The following is a 26,162-nucleotide window of genomic DNA, read 5'->3' as shown; positions in this document are numbered from 1 at the left end:
TGAATCAGAGGCAAAAATAGAATGGTTTAAATGAACAAACTACTTTATACACTGAACAAAAATATAAATGCAACAATTTCAAAGTTTTTACTGAGTTACAGTTCGTATAAGGAAATCATACCTTAAAAAAAGTTGGAGTGGATCAGAACCAGTCAGTATCTGGTGTGACCTCCATTTGCTTCATGCAGAGTCACACATCTCCTTCGCATAGAGTTTATTCGGCTGTGGAATGTTGTCCCACTTCTTTTCAATGGCTGTGCAAAGTTCCTGGATATTGGCGTTCAAGATCCTGGTGAGGACGACGATCACGCAGATGAGCTTCCCTGAGACGTTTTCTGACATTTTGTGAAGAAATTCTTTGGTTGTGCAAACTAGGGATGCGTGATATATCGCTAAGCTAATCAGAATTGGCCGATATTAGCAAAAAATGCCAACATAGGCATCGGCCCGATTTTAGTTTAACACCGATGTGCAAAATGGATGACAAAGCTGACGTGTTGTCCTCCCGAGTGGCACAGTGTTTTAAGGCACTGCGGCTAGCTGTGCCACTAGAGATTCTGTACGGGAGTTGCAGCGACAAGACTGTAACTACCAATTGTATATCAGAAAATTGGCGCAAAAACGAGGTATATAAAAAAAAAAGATGCCGTGCATACCTATATAACGTGGGTAGATGACGTAATGACGCCACACAAAATACAGCGCTACACGTGCAACACAGCATTCCTAACCTAGCCCACAATGTCTGCTGTGTGGATCTATTTTGAAGTTTCAATGGAATATAACAAAAAGGCCATATGCAACATTTGTGCTGCTATTATTTCCCGAGGGGAGAAAGTGATATCTTTCAATACCACAAACGTAATTGCTCATTTGAAAGTGCATCATCCCCAGACGTTCAGTGAATTAGAACAAAAGCAGGAAAAAAATGAGGCGCACACTTCCAACAACTAAACAAGTTCAATTCGTGCAGTCATTTGAGACTCAACTCGAAGGCGAAATCCATTAACGCCAAGAAAATTGAATTCATTGCCCTACCGGAGTTGCACAGTATTGTTGAAACGCACATCCATGAGCTACTTGCTTTTCGGCGTCACTGCTATTATCTTCACGACTGACCTTTGGACCAGCGATGTCAGCACCATGCGCATGCAGAGTCTGACAGCACAGTGGGTCGACGAGGGAAGCCATATTGCATGCTCAAGAATGTGCTTGTTCTCATACCGCTGCTGCCATTTCAAATGGCATGAGAATATGTTGGAAACAAACGCTCCATTCGAACAACTGACTCGAAATAAGCTCATCAACTGCGTCTGCAGCAGACGTGATAGCCTCTGTCATGGCATTGAAACGCCTGCTCAACAAAACTGCAGACAACTGTGGGGTTAACCTGTCTAGCCACATTCCACTGAAAAGGCAGCGCGTGAATTTCAAAATATTTTTTTGAAATATTTAACTTTCACACATTAACATGTCCAATACAGCAAATGAAAGATAAACATCTTGTGAATCCAGCCAACATGTCCGATTTTTAAAATGTTTTACAGCGAAAACACCCCGTATATTTATGTTAGCTCACCACCAAATACAAAAAAGCACAGACATTTCTTTCACAGCACAGGTAGCTTGCACAAAACCCCCAAATAGAGATAGAATTAGTCACTAACCAAGAAACAACTTCATCAGATGAGTCTTATAACATGTTATACAATAAATCTATGTTTTGTTCCAAAAATGTGCATATTTCAGGTATAAATCATAGTTTTACATTGTAGCTGCAATCACAAATAGCACCGAAGCAGCAAGAATAACTACAGAGAGCAACGTGAAATACCTAAATACTCATCATAAAACATTTATGAAAAATACATGTTGTACAGCAAATGAAAGATACACTAGTTCTTAATGCAATCGCGATGTTAGAATTCTAAAAATAACTTTAGTACGACATACAGCTTACGTTATAGCGAGACAGCGCCTGCAATGAGGGCGGAAAATAGTACTAAACATTTTCCACAGAAATACGAAGTAACATCATAAATGGTTCCTACTTTTGCTGAGCTTCCATCAGAATGTTGTACAAGGAGTCCTTTGTCCAGAATAATCGTTGTTTGGTGTTAGAATGTCCTCTTCTCCTGTCGAATTAGCAACCAAAGCTAGTCAAGTGGCGCGAAGTCGTCCATCTTAACCAAACGCAGAGAACGGAAAACGCCAAAACTCCCGATAAACGTTCAATAATTTGATAAAACTATATTGAAAAAACATACTTTACGATGATATTATCACATGTATCAAATAAAATCAAAGCCGGAGAAATTAGCCGTCTATACCGAACACTTTTCAGAAGGCAATCCAGGGTTCCTTCCCGCGCCTTGCTGAACAAAGGAAATTTGGGGTCACGTCATTCCAAGAGCTCTTGTTCGACCTCAGATCAAGCTAGACACCCCATTCCACCTCTCACTGCCTCTTGACATCTAGTGGAAGGCGTATGAAGTGCATGTATATCTATAGATTTCAAGCAAATGAATAGGAAGGCCCTGGAACAGAGCCTCGATTAGTTTGCTGCAAAATGAGTTCTGTTTTACTCACAGATATAATTCAAACGGTTTTAGAAACTTGAGTGTTTTCTATCCAATAGTAATAATAATATGCATATTGTACGATTTGAAATAAGAGTACGAGGCCATTTAAATTGGGCACGATTTTTCCCCAAAGTGAAGACAGTGCCCCCCCCCCCCCCCTATCCCAAAGAAGTTAACTTGTAAAAATACTTTACAAGAGGCCGTGAACAAGCGATTCGGTGGCATTCTCTCTGAGCCTCTTAATTGTGTTGCCTCAATGCTAGGTACGAGAACCGCCACTTCGATGCAGACAAACAGGGTTTACGTGAAATTTTAGATACAGCTGGACAAGATGGAAACGGACAGTGACAGTGCACACCAAGGAAGAGGACCCACGGACAGGAAGATATCAGTATCAGCCAAGAATGTCATATCGGTGCAAACCCAGTTTCATCAGCTGTCTGGGTGGCTGGTCTCAGACAATCCTGCAGGTGATGGTTGGTTACACGTGGTCTGTGGTTGTGACGCAGGTTGTACAAACTGCCAAATTCTCTAAAACAACTGCTTATGTTAGAGAAATGAACATGAAAGTATCAGGCAACATTTCTTTTTGACATTCCTGCAGTCAGCATTGCATGCTCCCGCAACTTGCGACATCTATGGCATTGTTGTGACAAGTAAACATTTTAGTGGCCTTCTGTCCCCAGCACAAGGTTGTGTAATGATCATGCTGATTAATTAGCTTCTTGATAACCCATCCACCTGACAGGTATGGCATATCTTGGCAGAGGAGAAATGCTCACTCACAGGGATGTAAACAGATTTGTTGATCTTATTTTTCAGCTTGTGAAACATGGGACCAGCACATGACATGTTGCTTTATATTTTTGTTAAGTGTAAAAAATGTATGCTACAACTTGGCCTTAATGTAGGCATAGGCTATTCATATTGTTATAATTCAATGAATGAATAAATCAATTCCTGACATACAGTAGGCCAAGAATAAATAGGACTTTCCACAAAATAAAATATTGGTGAAAAAACACAGTTTACATTGTTTCCAAATATAGCCACAGCATAAAATGAATGAAACGTGAACCTTCTGGCTTCATAAACTTTTGTTGACGCTAAAGAAGATGGGGAGCGTGAAGGAACAGTAGGCTGAGGGGAGCTGCACAGAGAAATTGAGGAAGAACAACTTTCGCAAGTCATGTCAATTACGACAAGCTACAGGCCAGGTGGTATGCTACGTGACGGAAGAGTTTGGGAAAGAGCTCAAGATGAAATTGGACTGCAGCATATGGTGGAATGGTCTGGTAGATTGTGTGTAGCACAGTCCAATCCCTGTACCTTTTGCAGCATATCAGTCTGTCCCTGTTGTTTTTCCTGGAGAGAAGTGGCTTCTTTGCTGACCGTCTTGACACCAGGCCATCCTCAAAGTCTTCGCCTCACTGTGCGTGCAGATGCACTCACACCTGCCTGCTGCCATTCCTGAGCAAGCTCTGTACTGGTGGTGCCCCGAATACTGAGTGTATTCGCTAGGAACCCAACTGAAGCAAATGGGTGGAAACGGGAAGGACTAACCTGAACTTATTCAATATGAAAGGCTTGTTTTCGTTTTGCTAAATGTTTTCCTTTGCAAAACCTTTTGCTGGTGTGCACTAAATACTAATGAATCCCGTTTTCTTCCTTTGTGCAGGTCGCTGTATAACCGAAGGTGCTTTGACTGGCAGCAACGCCGGATCACCAGTATAGAGTTTGACAGTGCTGTGAGTGTCATCCTGCTTAATATCCTACCGGTTTAAAATGGGGGAGGGGAGACTATGATTCTGTGTCTGTTCGTACGTATGTTAGTCACAAACGCAAAATCTGACACCACTAGCCCAATTTTGACAACACTTCGATGAATGATGCGTCTTGCCATAGAGCTACCCCATTTACGAAATTCCAAACTTTGAACAAGCATATCTCCTGTCCCGTTTGAGCTTGAATTGTTGTCACTAATTGGCTCAAGGACTGCATCATTCGTGGCGGACGACATGTTAACTTTTGCCTAGTTTGTTTTTGCTTGGGATGGCTTGCAACAGCCAAGTTAAGCTGGAGTCACAACTGTAGATCTTTGTGAACTGTTACAACCTGAAATTTGTACTGTTTAAAAAAAACTACAAAAAATTTTTGGGTCAGACTTTTGTTTATTTTCAGTGGGCCTTTCAGTGAGTAATTTTTTTTAAATTTATAATGAAATGACCTACCTCTGACTGCAATGATGCTTTTCCACTCTACTGTTTAACTATGATATTGTATGCTCAGGGCTCTACTTGCTGGCTGCGTCCAATGACTTTGCCAGTAGGCTCTGGACTGTGGATGACTACAGACTGAGGGTAAGTATGCTCAGAAGGCCCTTCTATACATCCAGAACAAAACAAACCTTATTCGCTTGGTACTTATTGCTGTAGCATGCAAGTGAAGGTTGTAGGGCTGACCCCATTTAGTTGAATGTTTGGTCGATAGGCTGTTGGTCGACTACTATTTGTTTTAGTTGAGTAGTCGCATATAGATATCATTTTTTTCATGGAACATGTCTGATTTGCGCCTGTCGCAGTGGACTAATCCATTGACTAGGCTGCGGGAATGCTATAGTCCAAGAAGGGGGAGTGTGGCTAGGATGTACAAGGCACGTTGCGATCTCCAGCCATTTTGTGAGCATTCATTGTTTCATAACTTCATTGAGTTGTTTGCTCTTTGATTGTTAGTGTCTATCAACTCCCCATTACATTAATCACCAGTAGTAGCCTACATTTACTGTTAATTCCCATAATGTGTCATTTCTGCTAATGGGTTCAATAATATTATTAGTATTATTAGACGTTTTACCATTGTTGTCGGAGTGGACACTTGCAGAGCTCACAACAACCTATGCTATACTTGTGAGAAACAAGTTTTGGTTTTTCATACCATTGAGTTTCGTCAATTTCTTCATTGTCTTTTGTTTGGTGTGGTCCTGTCAATGTTGAGTAAGGATATGCACCTGATTACGCATATAAAAGTAGGCCAAGGCTACCTGGCACTACATTTGCGCGCAGTCCCAATTTGGATATGTCTGACAGTATTTTTGATTATCTTAACACCTCTAATGAGCTGCAGACTTTCTCAAAGTAAATTTTTTTTCACTTCAAACTGCAAGTAAACAGTCTGTTTTTAGAATCCATTGATAATGACAATAGTTCCTCATTGTATTTGAAAAATATTTTGAGCTCTCTCCCTTTCAATAATCATTTTGCATGAAGGGGAAAAATGTAATGTTCTGATCCAATGGAAACGTCAAATTACTTGATTTACTTCATATCACTTGCACAAATAGCCTACAGCTGTGTCTGTTCCGAGTTCACTGGTGCAGTAAACTAAGGGCCCAGAATATTTTTATAAAATTGTGCAGTTTCAGGCCAGACACAGTTGGTAGTTGCTACAATGTTTCAAGTACGTTGCAACAGGGCTCGCAGCGTACCAATTGTGAATTTCTAGGATAGTAATTTTTAGCAGGATATTTTGTACCTGCAGGCTGCAATGTTAGTTATGGTGTTTATTGTAGGCTATTTACATAGTTGGCAATATAAGTAACATTTAGGGTTGTTATCATTTTATTTAGATTAACCAAATTGACAATTTTTTTTAATATAAAGGCTATTATACATTTTTATTTTAGCCTATTACCGGCAACTTCAGGAGCGTAACGGAAGTATCTGCGAAGGCCAGCGGGAGGAGGGTCGGGAACAGGTTTTTTCCTTCTGGTTAGGCTATCTTCGTCTCTGGCTCCTTATTGAGTCCATTTGTGTCGTTATAATTATTAATCAAACAGTGTGGCTTAAAGGCATCTTACAAGCTCGGTGTATATATGTAGTTGTTTTATTAAAACGCATGGGGAAAATACACTTTTTAAAATTTCCACATTCGATTGTGGAAAGAAGAGAACGTATTTGATCGAACCAAGATTGTTTTTAGTTGGAACATCCCTAGACAGTTGCAGTTGGAGGTTGCAGAGGTTCAAAGTCAGTGGATAGCTTTGCTATGATAGGGGTCATTATGTTGTCAATGATAGTTATGTAAAAGGTCTGATGTCCAGTTCCACTCCTGCTATCCATCGGCTCCAACAGCCCTGCTCTACCCCCAGCATGCTCTAGTGTGGGCATCGTTGGACACAGGGGCTGCTGACATAGAGGATAACCTCACATCGTGTCGCTAAGAGACCATGGCGTCACTGTGTTGATGGGCATCCAACAAACCAACACTAAGAGTATCAAGCTGTGGTACGGGGCTGGGCCGCTGATCAACTTTCAAACTGAGACCATACCTGTGACCATACTCAGTGTTTTCTTTCTTGTAATTTTGTAGTCCTGGATAGCCTCATCCATATTGTCAATTAAGATAATCTGAGGTGATTGACATAGGGTGGTCAGAGATTCTTATTTTGGATGATAATAAGCATGGGCTGTATGTGGGCAATGGAATAGTTCTAATAGTGCAAACCCATCGTGCCTGTCTGACACTCAACGTATTTCAAAGGAAACCAAATATTATTGGAACCCAGATCTGATATAGATTAGTGGTGTTGGAGGTTTGTCAGTTTACATTGGCGTGTTATGTTCAGTAGTTCCAAAACATCTGGTGATTTTGCAGAGAGCCACATCAATTTACAGTAATACTCATAATAAACATTGATAAAAGATACAACTGTTATGCATGGAATTTTAGATCCACTTCTCCTTAATGCAACCGCTGTCAGATTTCAAAAAAACTTTACGGAAAAAGCACACCATGCAATAATCTGAGTACATCGCTCAGACACAAAACCAAGCCATACAGATATCCGCCATGTTGTGTAGTCAACAGAAGTCAGAAATAGCATTATAAATATTCACTTACCATTGATGATCTTCATCAGAATGCACGCCCAGGAATCCCAGTTCCACAAATGTTAGATTTTTTTAGATAAAGTCCATAATTTATGTCCAAATACCTCCTTTTTGTTCACTCGTTTAGTACACAATCCAAACTCACGATGCAGGTTCAGGCAGAAGTTCAGACAAAGTCAAATTACAGTTCGTAGAAACATGATTCTATACTTCGTTTGACAATCTTTAGGATGTTTTTATCATAAATCTTCAATAATGTTCCAACCGGAGAATTCCTTTGTCTGTAGAAATGCAATGGAAGGCAAGCTAACGCTCACGCGTGTGGTCATCTCATGCCACTCTGGCAAACCTCTAACTCATTCAGCTCCCATTCCCCCCTCCTTCACAGTAGAAGCATCAAACAATGTTCTAAAGACTGTTGACATCTAGTGGAAGCCTTAGGAAGTGCAATATGACCCCATAGACACTGTATATTCGATAGGCAATGACTTGAAAAACTACAAACCTCAGATTTCCCACTTCCTGGTTGGATTTTCTCAGGTGTTTGCCTGCCATATGAGTTCTGTTATACACAGACATCATTCAAACAGTTTTAGAAACTTAAGTATTTTCTATCCAAATCTACTAATTATATGCATATTCTAGCTTTTATGGCTGAGTAGCAGGCAGGTTAATTTGGGCACGCTTTTCCTCCAAAATTCTGAATGCTGCTGTTTCCTGGCCATGTTTCCTGTTTCCTGGCCATGGACCCAAAATATCGATGTATTGTTTTGGGTTTTGCGCCGCTTAGTTATCACTTTTGCCTTATGGCAAGTGCTCCATCATGCTGCAAAAGGCATTGTTCGCCACCAAACTGTTCCTGGATGGTTGGGAAAAGTTGCTCTCGGAGGATGTGTTGGTACCATTCTTTATTCATAGCTGTGTTCTAATGCAAAATTGGCTTGGCTGAGAAGCAACACCACACATGAATGGTCTCAGGATGCTTTACCATGCTTTGCATGACACAGGACTGATGCTAGCGCTCACCTTGTCTTCTCCAGACAAGCTTTTTTCCGTATGCCCCAAACAATCGGAAAGGGGATTCATCAGAGAAAATGACTTTACCCCAGTCCTCAGCAGTCCAATCCCTGTACCTTTTGCAGAATATCAGTCTGTCCCTGTTGTTTTTCCTGGAGAGAAGTGGCTTCTTTGCTGCCCTTCTTGACACCAGGCCATCCTCCAAAATTCTTCGCCCCCCACTGTGCGTGCAGATGCACTCACACCTGCCTGCTGCCATTCCTGAGCAAGCTCTGTACTGGTGGTGCCCCGTTCCCGTAGCTGAATCAACTTTAGGAGACGGTCCTGGCGCTTGCTGGACTGTCTTGGGCACCCTGAAGCCGCCTTCACAACAATTGAACCGCTCTCCTTGAAGTTCTTGATGATCCGATAAATGGTTGATTTAGGTGCAATCTTACTGGCAGCAATATCCTTTGTGCAAAGCAATGATGACGGCACGTGTTTCCTTGCAGGTAACCATGGTTGACAGAGGAAGAACAATGATTCCAAGCACCACCCTCCTTTTGAAGCTTCCAGTCTGTTATTCAAACTCAATCAGCATGGCAGAGTGATCTCCAGCCTTGTCCTCGTCAACACTCACACCTGTGTTAACAAGAGAATCACTGACATGATGTCAGCTGGTCCTTTTGTGGCAGGGCTGAAATGCAGTGGAAATGATTTTTGGGATTCAGTTCATTTGCATGGCAAAGAGGGACTTTGCAATGAATTGCAATTCATCTGATCACTCTTCATAACATTCTGGAATATATGCAAATTGCCATCATACCATATGCCATCAATCTGAGGCAGCGTACTTTGAATATTAATATTTGTGTCATTCTCAAATTTTGGCCACGACTGTGGATTGATTAAATTGTTTTTTCCCCCCTCAGTCTTAGAACAAGGCTGTAATACAATGTGGATAAAGTCATGGTCTGAATACTTTCCAAAGGCATTGTATGTGCGTTTTAGAGGAAGCATCTTGATGTCGCTACTAAAAATGGTCCACAATGATGGCACGATTTAAAATTTGGGATTCTCAGTGCAAACAAATTAACACACTTAGTCAGATTTTGTTACCCATGTGGGATTATCTATGGCCAAATCTGGGAATGACAGTTGCATTTATTGACCGACCATCACATCTTAAACTGATCTAAAACATGGTTTTGGACTTAGCTATTGCTTCATTAGTAATTAAATGGCTTTTTAAAATCACATTTCTGGCAGGAACTTTGAAGTTTTGTGGAAGTTGTTCCAAAGCAAATTGATAAATTGTGGAAACAAAAGTCGGAACTCGACTCTTGCTTAATGTTTCCTTTTTTTTTATTGCTTGTTTTGAATAGGCCTAATTCCATCTGTGAATGAGGTAGTTGGTTTGATAATTCCCAATTGTTCCCTCTAGTAAGTCTACTTTTATTCGGATGGGAATATCACATACTGACATGCTTTTCAAAGCGCCTGCGTCTGTGTGTCTGATCTCCACCCTATACCGTTATGTAAAATGCCAACAAGCCTGGAGACTTTGGTGTTCCATAAATCAGGATCATTAAGTTAGCCAGTGAACTTTGATAAGCAGTAAAAATGTTTGTTTTTATTCTTTTAAAAATAAACGTTGAGTTGTTAGATGTCAAGTCCATTATACTGTGGTAATTTCAAATATTTTTTACTTGTCAGTTTGAGGCAGCATTACGATTGCTAGCAAAGAGAGGTGCAGTTGTCTTACTATAGGACTAAAATGAAGTGTGAGCCTGTTGTGTATCCTAGAAATCCCTGACTTCCATTTGCTTCCTGACAACATTTCTGACTTCCTCCCACTCCCATCACTCTGCTCTCTGTCCATGCACTGGCTTCCCTGGGACCATTGTATGTTGTGCTATGAGTTCAGTGAACATATGGTTGTATTTCAACTCCCCTGAATGTGTAGTTTTTTTTCATTGCACGTTTGAGGTGGTTACTAGTTTGGGTGAGGTGTAGAATTGTTTATCTCAATCACATAATGGGTAGTAAAGTCATTTGGGATGCGAGGTGAATTTTAGGTCAGCAGTTCTGAGCAGACCCGACCGCAATGTAGTCCGTCTCAAACATGCTTGGTGATCTCTGACTAGATTGATTGACAGCTCACATCTCTGTTGGCAGACGTCGTCCCGGGAACTGGTACGGAACCTCATCTGAAAGCACGGAGACCCCCTCCGGAGTGTGTGCTGATGTTCCCGCCACAGCCCTCCCAGGTATTTGTAAGTATCTTCGTTTCATTCACCTACACACAATGTGTTTTGAGATCAGGCCAGCTCGCTCTCTCGCGAAAGGCGGGAGCCTTTTTTTAGGTCAGCAACCCATCTGCTCTACTCCCAGCATGCTCTACTTATACATCATTGGCCAGAGGATGACCTCCCATCTTGTCTCTCTAAAAGAACAAGGCGTCTGTGATGACTGATGTCTAACATGACCAATCACCAAGGAGTATCGGGGTGTGGGGTTGGTAGATCTCAAGTTTTGAAGCGGAGACCTAAACTTCTGAAAACAATGCAAGAGACAAAGAAAAATACTTAAATTGGCTTTCAATGGAGCTGTGCATCTAATTTGAGAGAGTGTTTGTAATTTGTTTGTGGCTTAAAAACAACCTATCTTTAGTCATCACCTGTATTTACTGTATTAACCCGATTTTGTATTCGTTAGGCACCAAACGGAAGAAATCGTCAAATAAGATGTGCTCTTGTTTTCTGTCGCAAAACCTTTGAGACATTTTCAGTTGCGTGTGTGCACATATCGACACGGTAACTCTGACCTCTTTGGTCACCCACTGTGTGTGCCATTTATTTGTCTATTCAGGAAGCCCATGACGGGGAGGTGAGTGCGGTTTTAGCACAGGCTCCTGACTCCTGGCCACCGGCGGGATGGACCGCATATTTTATTTTTGTTGCGTGCTACAATTAATACGGCCCAGACGTCACTCCCTCTCAAATGGACTGTCTCTAAGATTTGAATAGAACTTCCTTAGGCACTGACTGGGTATGGTTCTGTAGTGTATTCGCTAGGAACCCAACTGAAGCAAATGGGTGGAAACGGGAAGGACTAACCTGAACTTATTCAATATGAAAGGCTTGTTTTCGTTGCTAAATGTTTCCTTTGCAAAACGTTTTGCTGGGTATGCACTAATGAACCCCGTTTTCTTCCTTTGTGCAGGTCGCTGTGAGCCGAAGGGTGCTTTGACTGGCAGCAACGCCGGGATCACCAGTATAGAGTTTGACAGTGCTGTGAGTGTCATCCTGCTTAATATCCTACCCTGTTTAAAATGGGGGAGGGGAGACTATGATTCTGTGTCTGTTCGTACGTATGTTAGTCACACGCAAAATCTGACACCACTAGCCCAATTTGACAACTTCGATGAATGATGCGTCTTGCCATAGAGCTACCCCATTTACGAAATTCCAAACTTTGAACAAGCATATCTCCTGTCCCGTTTGAGCTTGAATTGTTGTCACTAATTGGCTCAAGGACTGCATCATTCGTGGCGGACGACATGTTAACTTTTGCCTAGTTTGTTTTTTGTTTGGATGCTTGCACAGCAAGTTGTTGTACTGTTAAAAAAATAAAAATAAACCTTGGACTAGATTTGTTTCTTTTTCAGTGAGTTAAAAAAAAATTTTTTTTAATTGAATGACCTACCTCTGACTGCAATGATGCTTTTCCACTCCACTGTTTAACTCTGATATTTGTGCGCTCAGGGCTCCTACTTGCTGTGCGTCCAAGACTTTGCCAGTAGGCTCTGGACTGTGGATGACTACAGACTTAGGGTAAGTATGCCTCAGAAGGGCCCTTCTATACATCCAGAACAAAACAAACCTTATTCGCTTGTACTTATTGCTGTAGCATGCAAGTGAAGGTTGTAGGGCTGACCCCATTTAGTTGAATGTTTGGTCGATAGGCTGTTGGTCGACTACTATTTGTTTTAGTTGAGTAGTCGCATATAGATATCATTTTTTCATGGAACATGTCTGATTTGCGACTTTCTGAAAGTAAATTTTTTAAATTCTTCACTTCAAAATGCAAGTAAACAGTCTGTTTTTAGAATCCATTGATAATGACAATAGTTACTCATTGTATTTGAAAAATATTGAGCTCCTCCCTTTCAATAACCATTTTGCATGAAAGGGAAAAATGTATGTTCTGATCCAATGGAAAAGTCAAATTACTTGATTACTTCATATCACTTGCACAAATAGCCTATAGCTGTGTCTGTTCCGAGTTCACTGGTGCAGTAAACTGAGGTCCAGAATATTTTTATAAAATTGTGCAGTTTCAGGCCAGACACAGTTGGTAGTTGCTACAATGTTTCAAGTACGTTGCAGACAGGTCATGCGTAGCCAATGTGATTTCTAGGATAGTAATTTTTAGCAGGTTATTTTGTACCTGCAGGCTGCAATGTTATGTGTTGGTTTTATGTAGGCTATTACATAGTTGGCAGTGGCAATATAAGTAACATTTAGGTTTATCATTTTAATTTAGATTAACCAAATGACAATTTTTTTAAATATAAAGACTATTATAAATTTTTATTTTTGCCTATTACTGGCAACTTCAGGAGCGTAACGGAAGTATCTGCGACGGCCAGCGGGAGGAGGGTCGGGAACAGGTTTTTTCCTTCTGGTTAGGCTTCATCTCTGGCTCCTTATTGAGTCCTTTGTGTCGTAATTATTTAATCAAACAGCGTGCTTAAAGCATCAGAGAAGCTCGGTGTGTGTATATATAGTTGATTTTATTAAAACGCATGGGGAAAATATACTTTTAAAAATTTCCACCATTCGATTGGTGGAAAGAAGAGACGTATTGATCGAACCAAGATTGTTTTTAGTTGGGAACATCCCTAGACAGTTCTTAGGATGGGTTCAGCAGTTATAGCTTTCTATGATATGGGGTCATATGTTGGTCAATGATGTTATGTAAAAGGTCTGAYGCCCAGTTCCACTCCCTGCTATCCATCGGCTCCCAACAGCCCCTGCTCTACCCCCAGCATGCTCTAGTTGTGCATCGTTGGACACAGGGGCTGCTGACATAGAGGATAACCTCACATCCTGTGTCTCTAAGAGACCATGGMGTCACTGTGTTGATGGGCATCCAACAGAACCAATCACTAAGGRGTATCAAGCTGTGGTACGGGGCTGGGCCGCTGATATCAACTTTCAAACTGAGACCATACCTGTGACCATACTCAGTGTTTTCTTTCTTGTATATTTGTAGTCCTGGATAGCCTCATCCATATTGTCAATTAAGATAATCTGAGGTGATTGCATGGGTGGTCAGAGATTCTTATTGGTGAATAGATGCTGTATGTGGGCAATGGAATAGTGCAAACCCTGCCTGTCTGACACTCAACGTATTTCAAAGGAAACCAAATATTATTGGAACCCAGATCTGATATAGATTAGTGGTGTTGGAGGTTTGTCAACAGTGTTTTCCAATCTCTCCTCTCAGTGCTCAGGGCTTCAATTGTGGCACTGACTGGACCATAGTCACCTTCAGGTGAGTGGACACCACCTTTTTATACCAATGGGTGTCCCGAATGCCACTCTATTCCCTACATGGTGCACTACTTTTGACCAGAGCCCAATCATTTGTTTATAGTTTTACTAACATTTGGTCATGGTCAAATTCCCTACCATCCACCTTGAAAGTGTGCACATGCTCACCTATCCAACCACAGTCCCATGAGTCTCCACTCGAGCGCCTTGTTTTGATCCTCCCGTTTCCTTGTGTTCTCAGTCCCGATGGCAGTTATGTGGCGGGGGGCTCTGCAGACGGAGCTCTATGTGTGGAACTTCCTGACGGTCAGAATTTGAGGGTAAGCCATAGACTTGGATAGACAGCTCTAGTGCCACAAATCCTGTTTTAACTTGGGCAGGGCCGTTGAGGACTTTTACAATTTTTAAGTAGTGAGCTGGGTGGGACTTTCTTTGCAGAGTTTCCCTTAGAATTTTAGCAGCGGTGGCAAGGGTCAGGGAAGGATGGGTGGAGGATGGTCTCAAGAGTGCCCCACCGGGATGGTGAGTGTTTTAATAGGACATTCTACTCAAATTATTGAAATGAAATTATGGATGCTGAATATAATTAAATAGGCTGAAACATGGTGTTACCCATATGCATACCCCATTGGGCTAATAATTAGTTAGATCCCAAACTCTAAACACAGTGAATGTTACAATTGACCCATGTTACATTTATCACCATTCTCCCCTATGCACTCAGTGAATTGCAGAGTCTAAACGTGCCTAAACCATGCTGATATACAGCGCAGATCGCTCATTATTAGGAGTTGAGAAAGAAAGGTAGTAGCCATGGAAAGCTGGGATCCCCCTCTTTTTAACAAAGGCTATCAAAACAGCGTTCAAAAGTTTTTCCTGGAATTGCATTAAGAAATGTGAATTGACTGCTTATCAGAACGCATGTTTCTCTCCCTGTGGCACTCTCAACTTGAATGCGCCTCGAAGAATATTTATTTCTCACATAGAACACAAAACGACAAGCTGACTAGGTAAATAGCTAGGTTAACAAGTCTACTATGGGGTTGTCTGATGCTGTTCATTACTCTTGTTGACCGAGGGAAAGTACATGTTGATAGTTCTAGCATCTTCAAAGTGTGGCAGGCGTGTTAGGCACAGCTTGTCCAATGAATTAATCATAAAAATTGTGGATTAGCTGATAACTACGAAACAAACATTCTGGATAATATTTAGAGAATCTTGAACTATTTATTGATCAGCATTTTGATATGCTCAAAATCAGGTACACTGACGCAAACAAAATACAGTTCCTCGAGCTCTGCGAGTGAAACTGAAGGGAAGCCGCTGTCTAAAATTCTAATTTTAACATGTAAGCAATGCTCTATCTTCTAAGCATGAGTGAGCAGTTAAAAAAGAAAAACTGAATCTATTGCCTGGGCTACTGGGGGAGGTTGAGGCCTTAAACAGGTATGGATTATAGTAGGGATACACGATATATCGGTGAACAGATGTCTAGTTGAACGCCCCGATGTTTAAAACCGATGTCAAAGCTGACGTGCGCACCTATTTAATGTATGTACATGCCGTAATGACGTCACGTAAAATGTTGCACTATACGTGCAACACAGCATTCCTAAACTAGCCCACAATGTTTGCTGTGTGGATCGAGCAGTCAACAAGTCGATATATGCATCGATATATGCACTGCAGTGCTTAGTGTTAAGCAAGAAGCAGTGCGGCTTGGCAGGGTCGTGTTCCAAAGGACACATGGTTACTCGAGAGGCGAAGGTCGAGGGCCATCGCTGCAAATCCCCTACAGACAAGACTAACTACCAATTGGATATCACGAAATTGGGGAGGGGGATAAATGAAGAAAATCATCTATGGTGCTGCCCATGCTGTCATAGAAGCCATTATGGCACAGATGAAAGGAAGGGAACTTTCTCCATCTGAGGTAAGGGGTACCTACCTTCTACCTGAAACTCCTGTTCTGCCGTCCTGCTCAATTCTGACGTTCTGTTTTCTCCTCTCTCAGCTCGGCCATCAACTCTGTGTCCTGGTCACCGTCGGGAGCCTACGTGGTCAGTGTGGAGAAAGGCAGCAAGGCCGTGCTCTGGTCCGACATGTGATTGGCTCTGCTCTAGCCCTCTGCCATTGGGTGACTGGCTGGCTGTCTGTCTGGACTGTTCAATGGAGGCACAGACTGGACAAGGGGTTCCCTAGCCCCACCCTCTAATGTCCGATCCCCCCCATTACTTTCCCTCACTGGCATTGGACCATTTTGTGCTCAAATGCGTGGGGGGTGGCTTGCCTATAGGAAGGAGGTCATCTGGTGGCCCATGGGTGGACAGCAGAGAATTAGTTGGTGTCCAGTTGGAAGTGTCAGTGGAAGAGCCATGAAGGCAGTTCTCTTTAAGTAAAACGCTATCATATATCCATTTGAAATGATTGAAATATTGAAATATCCAACCAAGGCGAGTGAGTCACCGTTGAATTTATAAAACAGTTGCCAAATTGCCACTATAACCAGAGCTGAATAATCTGTTTTTACAGCTGCAATTGGACATGTCGTTAGTTTTACATGACCTTGGGGTGGGCATAGGCTTTTAATGTTGAAGTCTGTCAGCTTTTGAAAAACTGGGCCCAGGAGAAGCAATCTGATCGGATTCCCGCCATCGGATAGAATTAAATGCACAGAAATAGAATGGGTGTATCATTGACTTGAATGGGGATGCCCGTTTGATTCACACTATTTCTATACATTTAATCCTATCCAATTGCCGAGCATTGAGGTTGTCAGGGGTCATTTAATACTGTAGTTCAGTGCTCTTCAACCCTTGTCCTGGCTACCCACAGGGCCTGTTAGGTGGTCCTTATAGCTATGCACCAACACATCACATCAAGTACTTGAACTGGGCTGGAGAAAAAGCATGGGTCCATGGGATTGAAAAACACTGCTGTAAGGAGTGTGAAGACATGTTGTTGTGGACAAGACTACACACAATTCTCCATAAACTCATGTGCCAATCACAATGAACATGCCCTCGTGCACACACACAGGATCAACGGGTTGAGGCTAGTGCCCCGTTTATTGTAGTCTGGCAAAAAAGCACACGATTATCAATCTACATTCCTCCGTCTAAATCATAATCATACATGAAAGGCCAAATGTAGCTATATTAACACGATGATCGTATAGTTTTACATATAATCAGTTCAGAGAATACTTTATTTTACAGTAACGTGAACCAAGGCTCAAATGGGTGGCGGCATTTGCGCAAAACTGAAAGCGCGATCCAACGCATTTAACCATGGAAAGAAGTCTGGGAATATAAACAGTGTAGCTATTCCCGCCGCAATGCAATCAAACAGCCAGTACAGGGACAAGGTGGAGTCGCAATTCAAAGTCTTACAATCTCTCTCCACTAGGTGTAGCACTTCTCATTTAAAAACAAGAAATGGACAGTGACGGGGGTAAGGGGGGGATACCTAGTCATTTTTTTTCGTCATCATTGCATGCGATCATCATTTTCTAAGATCACTTAAGCACCGCCCTAAACCCGATTCAAACCTTCAAATAGGTATGTAATGACACATTTTAGAGGTGATAAGTTGGAGTGAAAAAAGCAATTTCCCACACGACATCTGTCCTCACTATCACGCATTAGTTTCGCTTCCCCACCCGATACGTTTTAAAAGACCCGACATGGCTCATTACCTGCTTGAATTATGCAGAAACGGGCAGTGTTTAGGTCATGTAATCGATTTTGTTGGAAAGTGAAGAAATTGTGCTTTACAATGGTGTTGATCTGGAAGTATTACGTTTTTGGGGCGCTAAAATAAGGCCAATTGTACGGACCAAGGCGATGTGTGAGTTTACATTACTTGGTTATTGTGCAGCGGAGGAAAAAAAATACCTGTATGCCTATGGATGTGTAGCTAGCTATCTTAACGATCTGTGTAATGACCCAAATGTTTGGTATACATATTAGTTCAGAACCTAGCTATGAACCTTAGCCAGTTGTATCAACTTAAAACAGTCTGAATGACATTAATGAAGCCTATGGACTGAGTAGTAAATAATATAATTTTGTGCCAAGGATGCAAGTCGTATATACATGTGGTTATTACCATGCATGGGATCCCCACATTGTAGCATGTACATTTAATATATTCACTGATCATGTACTCTACCTTGACAAATAAAAGGTGCAGTTCAGGTAGGAATGTCTTTGAGATTTCAGTCATATCCAATACCAGGAGTATCAAATTCCAGTCTGAATGATGCTGTGTCTGCATGTATGTATTACAATTGTACACTTCAGTGTTTACCAATCTTGGTCCTGGGTTATCAATGGTTGCACATTCTAACTATTAGACTAGAAACAGGATTTAACTAGTTAAAGGGTGATTTGTAATTCATATATACAGATTATTTAAAAAATAAAAAAAAATCGGATAAATCAGATAAACAGGATAGGTGTAGTATTTAATCAAATGAGACTTAATTTCAACCAGTAGAGAATGTGAAACGCTTTATTGAAAGTTCATTATCCAAGTGTTAACTACATGTATTATTAATATTATAAATACAAGTTTAATCTGTACTTCAATGCACATCTGTTGTGCATTATAAAAACATAGGAAGAAAGAGGTATAAAAGACAGAAAGGGATAGAGGTAAGACATTGGAGCAGGGAGGGCAGCATATAATTAATGAATTACAGTGCAACCCAAATATTCTCTCGGTTCATCACAATTACATAACCTTTGGGCTGACTATAGACACTTATCTTAAAAGCGGGTGAGGTGGTGATGGGACTGGGGGTTGGCATACTCTCCCATCAAAACATATCTGCAGACGAGAGACATAACATGTTTAAGCCTCGTTTTTATTTGAACATTGTTAGTCATAATCAGGAGGTGAAATACAAAACTGACCTTGGATCATTAACTCTGGGACTTCTGTACTTCAATGTAAAGCATTTCTTTAATAATACTTCCTGTTGACCAGACCAAGTGACCTCTGATCGTGCTGTGCCCTCTATGTAGCCAGTTCAGATGCGGGAGGGGTTCACCGACACAGCTGATTTAATCTAGAGGATTTAGGGAGAAGAGAGGGACTTTTTGAGAAAATAAGGTAGTTAAAGACACCGTGTTCAACAGGAATCTGTGTGTGTGGCCTCACCTGGTGTCCACGCCACACTTAAGTTGCTGCAGAGTACTTTATGCTATAAAACATGAACGAACACACGAGGACAAACAATATAGCGTAGTTATAGAAATAATGAAGTGTCTTGCTATTCACCATGGTTGGCCCTCTTGCCTGTTCTTTGAAGGTGGAAGGAGCCACAGTTATACACCTGAGCCTGCTTACCGCACAACACAATCCATCAATCATATTGATACATGACTGTGGGTTATAGGGTGTCTAAATGTTCTACATTTTCTCAATATGGATGATTTAAAATAGCCTGTTTTGTTTTTGTACAGACATCACACCCTTACCTAAACAGCACCCTCACCTGAGAAGTAGAAATCAAAGGGAGAGAACTGTAGGCAATTGTTTTGAAGGAATCTCCAGCTACAAGGTATCTGTAGGAATATGGAAGACAATGTAATAATTAGACTTTTACATCACTAGGTCATTGTGGACAACTAAAGTATAATATCCCTGATAACAAATCATGATAACATTGGATTGATAGATGCATGGGCACACATGTGTAGCATGTGACAATAACGGGATCATATCAAGGATAGCGTCACAAATGAATACATAAATACCGCTTGATGAGTTGATCATTTGAATCAGCTGTGCAAAGGCAAAAACAAAAATGTGCACCCCTTTGAGTCCCCAGGACTGAGAAGCACTCCTCTTCATATGTAGACAGGCTTTCATAGCTCTTTATCTGAGGACAGAAAACCTCACAAGAAACAGACTTCATTATAGTCAAATTACACCCCACTGAATATTATGTTACTGTTATCCCCATCCTCACTTCTAGGGACAGGAACTACACAAAAGTACCTGCCCTACCCAGAATAGCCTACTCTCTCACTGATAGTTGTGGCTTCTATCCTATCACCCTCCTCCATGGCTGTTAGCTAGCTACCTATCTACAAATTAATTTAGTTAGTTTTTTTACAGTGATAAATACATCAAGATAGCTAGCTAATATGAAGTTAGGTAGATGGTGATATTTAATTCACTTAGCTAGCTATCTATACAGTATGTGAAGTTAGCTAAAGTAAACTCACCCCATTCCGTACAAATGTGCGCAACCGCAACATTCAAACGAGGCTACAAAGAAAACTAATGGGACTGTAGAGACTGTTGACTTCAAAATCGGGGGTGTGAACTAGGTTTCTATTCAAGCGTTGATCGACATGGTAATGGCTCTATAGTATTGGAGAAAAGTTGAAAAAAACGGACCCTCCGTTACATYGTGACGTGTCATGTCGTAAYGTACAGCACGCATAAAGCAACTATTTMTGTCTTACAATCTCTCTCCACCAGGTGTAGCACTTCTCTCATCRTTTAAAAACAAGAAATGGACAGTGACRGGGGTAAGGGGGGATACCTAGTCATTTTTTGCGTCATCATTGCATGCGATCATCATTCTCAAAGCCGCTGTTTACTTCTAAGATCACTTTAGCACCGCCCTAAAAACCTGATTCAAATTCAACACAAACCTTCAAATAGGTATGTAATGACACATTATATAAACTCTTTATAGTGTTTTATTTACATTTTAGAGGCGATAAGGTGATAAGTTGGACAGATCGAGTGAAAAAAAGCAATTTTCCCACACAACMTCTCTCCTTCTCACTATCACGCATTAGTTTCGCTTCCCCACCCGCCATTTTTAAAAAGACCCGACGGGGCTCATTGCCTGCTTGAATTATGCAGAAACGGGCAGCGTTTAGGTCATGTAATTGATAATGTTGGAAAGGGGAGAAATTGTGCTTTACAATGGTATTGACATTACAGTTGGTCTGGAAGTATTACGTTTTTGGGGCGCTAAAATAAGGGCAATTGTATGGACCAAGGCGATGTACGAGTTTACGTTAGTTATTTAGCAGCTCATTTGAGTTAGCCAACACTGTAGCTAGTTAGCTAATAATACATTTTCAAAATGTATTTACTTACTTGAATAGGTCCTCCCAGCTATCTGTACAATTGGAAACAGGGCAGAAAAGTTTGTTTGTCACCAGAGCATTTAGAGGATATTACTATTGAACTATGTACCCATTAATAACTAGACCTTCATACAAACTTGCTATGCTGAATTCTTAACGCACAATCGAACATGCTGCCAGCACGCCTACAAGCGAGTCACAATGTGCGGCCTAAGCGGCAATTTGCAGAGCATCAAACCGCAAGGCTCTCCAGAGGGTGGTGCGGTTTGCACAACCCATCACCAGGGGCAAACTACCTGCCCTCCATGACACCTACAGCACCAGATGTCACAGGAAGGCCAAAAGGATCATCAAGGACATCAACCACCCGAGCCACTGCCTGTTCACACCGCTACCATCCAGAAGGCGAGGTCAGCACAGGTGCATCAAAGTTGGGACCGAGAGACTGAAGAGCAGCTTCTATCTCAAGTCCATCAGACTGCTAAACAGCCATCACTAACTCAGAGAGGCTGCTGCCTACATTGAGACCCAATCACTGGCCACTTTAATAAATGGATCACTAGTCACTTTATACAATGCACTCTAAATAATGCCACTTTAATAATGTTTACATATCTTACATTACTCATGACATACTGTATTTTATACCATCTATTGCACCTTGCCTATGCCGCTCGGCCATCGCTCATCCATATAATTACATGTACACATTCTCATGCACCCCTTTAGATTTGTGCGTATTAGGTAGTTGTTGGGGAATTGTTAGAGATTACTGCACTGTCGGAACTAGAAGCACAAGCATTTCGCTACACTTGCATTAACATCTGCTAACCATGCATGTGACAAATACATTTGAATTGATTTGAAAATAGGAGTAGCCACAACAACCAGCTAGCTTCAGAGATAGCATTATAAAAAATACATTTAACACAGTCAATAAATTACAACTTAGGTGTTCAAGTTAGAATTAGACTATTATGAACATACATTCCTTCAGTACCAATTAGTTAGCCAGCATCACGATACAAAAAACAGATAATGAGTCTGATTTTCACACAGTTTGATTCATATACATTTGTAAAGCACTTTATACAGTTAGACTAGACTTGTATAAAGATATGTTATATCACAAAAAGGAGCCGAGCACAACTTTCTACAGCACATACCACCTTCGCCATAATCATAAATCAGGGATGTCAATCTCATTCCATGGAGGGCCCCCTAGTGGCTACTTGTTTTTGTTTTTTCCTTTCAATTAACACCTAGACAACCAGGTGAGGGAAGCGCCTTACTAATTAGTGACCGTAATGCATCAATCAAGTATAAAGGAGGAGTGAAAACCTGCAGAGGAGTAGGCTTTTGAATAATGAAAAGTTATTTGCCACGCTTTCACATAGAGGTCTAGTTCAAAGCACACAATTTTAAACAGAAACAGTCAAATTGTAGCAGATAAATTGTAAGCTGGTTAAATAAATTATTGCACTTAGAACTTTCAGACTGCCATTGTTTTTGTAAAATAGGGACATGTCTGTCTATTTCACCAAATATCTAAAAATAGACTAAATGCTTTCAAGGTAATGATGCAACATTTTTATTATTTGGGTGAACTATGTCTAAAAAGAGGGATGGAAGAAAATCCTGCTTTCTCTCCAGGAGGGTTAGCCACCACTAATCTGTGTTTCCCAAGTGCTGGGCGTTTGAAAATGTTCTTGTTATAACAATTCATTTCTCAAAAATATTCAGGTGGTTTAAGTCTACTAGTTGAAAATCCTTGCCATCGTCTTACTCTACATAGACAAAATATGTTGCGTTTAGGAGTTGTGTATATTGGATTCCTGGAGCATTTAATATCCAATGCTTATTTGTATGACTTATACAAACCTGTACATGAATGTACGCAAAAATGCATTGCCTCATATATTACATTTTCAAAGACACAAGTAGGCATATCAGATTTCCAATATAAGATTACTCTGGCAAAATTAGGAAGAAGTGATAATAAAATAAGTGTGGGGAAAAACAATATTGGTCTTGCTGACAAGCACAATAATTAACCTATATTTTAGCCCATTGTTAAGAATGAGAATTGTTCCACTGATCAGACTAAATAAAGTAAATAGGTAATAAAATCTCCTGAAGACAAGATGACAAATCTGCCCCTACACCCTAACCATGTGTTCTATGTATTGTCCCCTGTCTAGAATCAAACTTACACTTTTGGGTTCATAATCTGTCTGACAAAATTATTTTCATAGGTACAAATCAGGTCACCCTACCAAATGTCACTGCTAAAACTGTAGGAATGTGTCAGGACCCGGTGCGAGAAACAGTCACTAATAATGGGCAGAACCCAGAAGATGAGGCAGACACAGCAGTACTAGAGATGGTGGTTTAATAAAAAATTGATATCTTCCAAAATACAAAGAAAATCCACAAAGTGGTAAAAACAGCAAGGGAAAAAACAAACCTCAAAAGACCAATCCAAAAATACACGAGAACAAAACCAGAGAACCTCTGGAAAATCCAACAAGAGAAAAATGATCACAAAGGCTGGGGCTGGGTGCTAACATACAAACACTGAGCAAGGAACTGAGGAACACACAGGGTTTAAATACTAACAAGGGAATGACTTACAGGTGCAAACAATAATTAGGGCAAGAAAAACAAAAGGTACAAAAAAGGTGCAAGGGGGACATCTAGTGAACAAAACCTGAACAGTCCTGGCCAAAACCTGACAGAATGTCTGCTGCTTTTTCGTTGTCACATGCTTAAATGCCAATCACCAAACGAGGGGACTAATGCAAGTGTGGATTAAATCGACTTCAGTACATGCTGTCAAAAGGTTTCAAATCTAGTGGAACGCCTTCCCAGAAGAGTGGAGACTGTTATAGCAGCAAAAGGGGGAACTGAAAAGATGAGCGACCCAGTGATGTGTGTGCTTTGGGGACCTTTAACAGAATGTGACTGGCAGAACGGGTGTTGTATGTGGAGGATGAGGGCTGCAGTAGAGATCTCAGATAGGGAAGAGTGAGGCTTAAGATGGTTTTATAAATAAGCATCAACCAGTGGGTCTTGTGACAGGTATGCAGAGAGATGACCAGTTTACAGAGGAGTATAGAGTGCAGTGATGTGTCCTATAAGGAGCATTGGTGGCAAATATGATGGCAGAATGGTAAAGAACATCCGCCGCTCGAGAGCACCCTTACCAGCCGATCTATAAATTACGTCTCCGTAATCTAGCATGGGTAGGATAGTCATCTGAATCAGGGTTAGTTTGGCAGCTGGGGTGAAAGAGGAGCAATTACAATAGAGGACACCAAGTCTAGATTTAACTTTAGCCTGCAGTTTTGATATGTGCTGAGAGAAGGACAGTGTACCGTCTAGCCATACTCCCAAGTACTTGTATGAGGTGATTACCTCGAGCTCTAAACCCTCAGAGGTAGTAATAACACCTGTGGTGAGACCGTACTACCATGCTACTCTTTGTACAGTTTTATACACTCAGCAGAGAACGTTCTCTCTCTCCATTCAGCTCCACTCTAATCTTGAGGAGTATTTCTTTAAAACATGCATCCAATCCTCTTGAGCCCTTACATAACTAGACCAATCATATGCTTCAATGTGCCGCGGTTCACAGTGCTGTGGCACGACAGGACAATGATAGAGGCTCGTGATGTTAAATTGCAGGCGCAGATGCTCCGATTTCAAAACGATTTGGAGCACAGTTGAAAAGTTAATGCGCTGACCAAGAAAAATAAAAAGTACATTTCAATGCGTGAGACGTTTGAGGGTCAAATGCGTGTGTCTCACGGTCAATGCATGAGAGTTGGCAGCTCTGGAGTTGTTACTTTTCACTTTCATCCTAATAACATATTGTATTGGCAAAATACAATAAGGTAGACATTTTTTGGTGCCATTTAGGTGCCATTTTATTCTAAGCATCACTCGTGAGAAGCAACAGTTCGTTTCAATTCTTTTGACATGGCCTCACACTAGTGTTCCAGCTCAGCCAACGTTCTTTGGCCTTTTTTTTGTTGCCATGTGTGAATTTTGTCCAGCCCTTGGAAATCAAGTTTAAAACAATGAGTTTGACGTTATATCTGGTTGCTCTTCTTAGTACAGCTACAGTTGGTTTGTCACTCATTCAACTGACAAGCTCTATTATTATACAATTACTAAATAAATAGCCAATATACAATTAATGAACAAGTATTACAATGATATATTCCAGTGCTTAATTTGAACCGGATCCTGCCCGGACAGGATCAGGCACCTCTCCGTTTTGGACTGTTTCGTTCTGGAACCTATTTGGCTGGATCCGATACCTCTCATGGCATGAAAGATAATTGTCACTTTTTGCAATGTAAACATTCTAATAAACGCAATCAAAGTTCATTCGAGTTGCCTCTTCCTTAATTCTCCTTGTATCTCTCACAGAACTAGAATGAGATTCACTTTCTTTGATCTCTCTCCCTCTGCTCAGATAGACATAAGGACAGGAGCACGGAGAGGCCCACGGAGGGACGCACCACTGATCGGGGGACGCAGATACGCAGCAGCGGGAGGACATTGAAACTTGGACACAGAGGCATCCACCGATAGCGAATTCCCTACAGACAGTGACTCCAGCTACCATGGCACACAGTCCGTTTTTTTAGCCCGGAAGCAACAGAGGGCTCCACGAAAGAAAAGAAACGATGCAGGAGAAGCAAGCGGTCGAAGAGGAGACCAGGAACACAGGCCGTGGACACGGAGCTACAGCAGGACGCGGTAATTAACCTCTCCAAAAAAGACCTTACTGACGCTCAAGTCTCAGTCTTATCTAAGGGCCTCTCTTTTGTACCTACATGTACAGATAAACCATTCGATACGAAAGTAGATGTGTTTAAATTCTTTCGCAAGATTAAACTTAAGCATGTGTTTTCGCAAAACTGATTCGGGCCTAGTAACACATCAAAGAACTGGTACCCATTTTAAGCCCAAAAGCTAATTCTGTCCCATGGTTAACAACTC

General features: G+C 41.2%; 2 non-coding genes across 2 annotated transcripts; both read left to right on the top strand.

Moving 5' to 3' along the window:
• Window positions 1-6,645: 6,645 nt before the first annotated feature.
• LOC111960807 (small Cajal body-specific RNA 6) lies at window positions 6,646-6,905 on the top strand. The gene has a single exon (XR_002876913.1). It is a non-coding gene; the product is annotated as a small Cajal body-specific RNA 6 (non-coding RNA).
• Window positions 6,906-13,434: 6,529 nt separating this feature from the next.
• Window positions 13,435-13,702, top strand: LOC111960806 (small Cajal body-specific RNA 6). The gene has a single exon (XR_002876912.1). It is a non-coding gene; the product is annotated as a small Cajal body-specific RNA 6 (non-coding RNA).
• The last annotated feature ends 12,460 nt before the right edge of the window (window positions 13,703-26,162 follow it).

The sequence above is a fragment of the Salvelinus sp. IW2-2015 genome, linkage group LG4p (assembly GCF_002910315.2).
Source record: "Salvelinus sp. IW2-2015 linkage group LG4p, ASM291031v2, whole genome shotgun sequence".
In the NCBI taxonomy this organism is placed as follows: domain Eukaryota; kingdom Metazoa; phylum Chordata; class Actinopteri; order Salmoniformes; family Salmonidae; genus Salvelinus; species Salvelinus sp. IW2-2015.
This window is presented reverse-complemented; position numbering and strand designations above follow the sequence as displayed.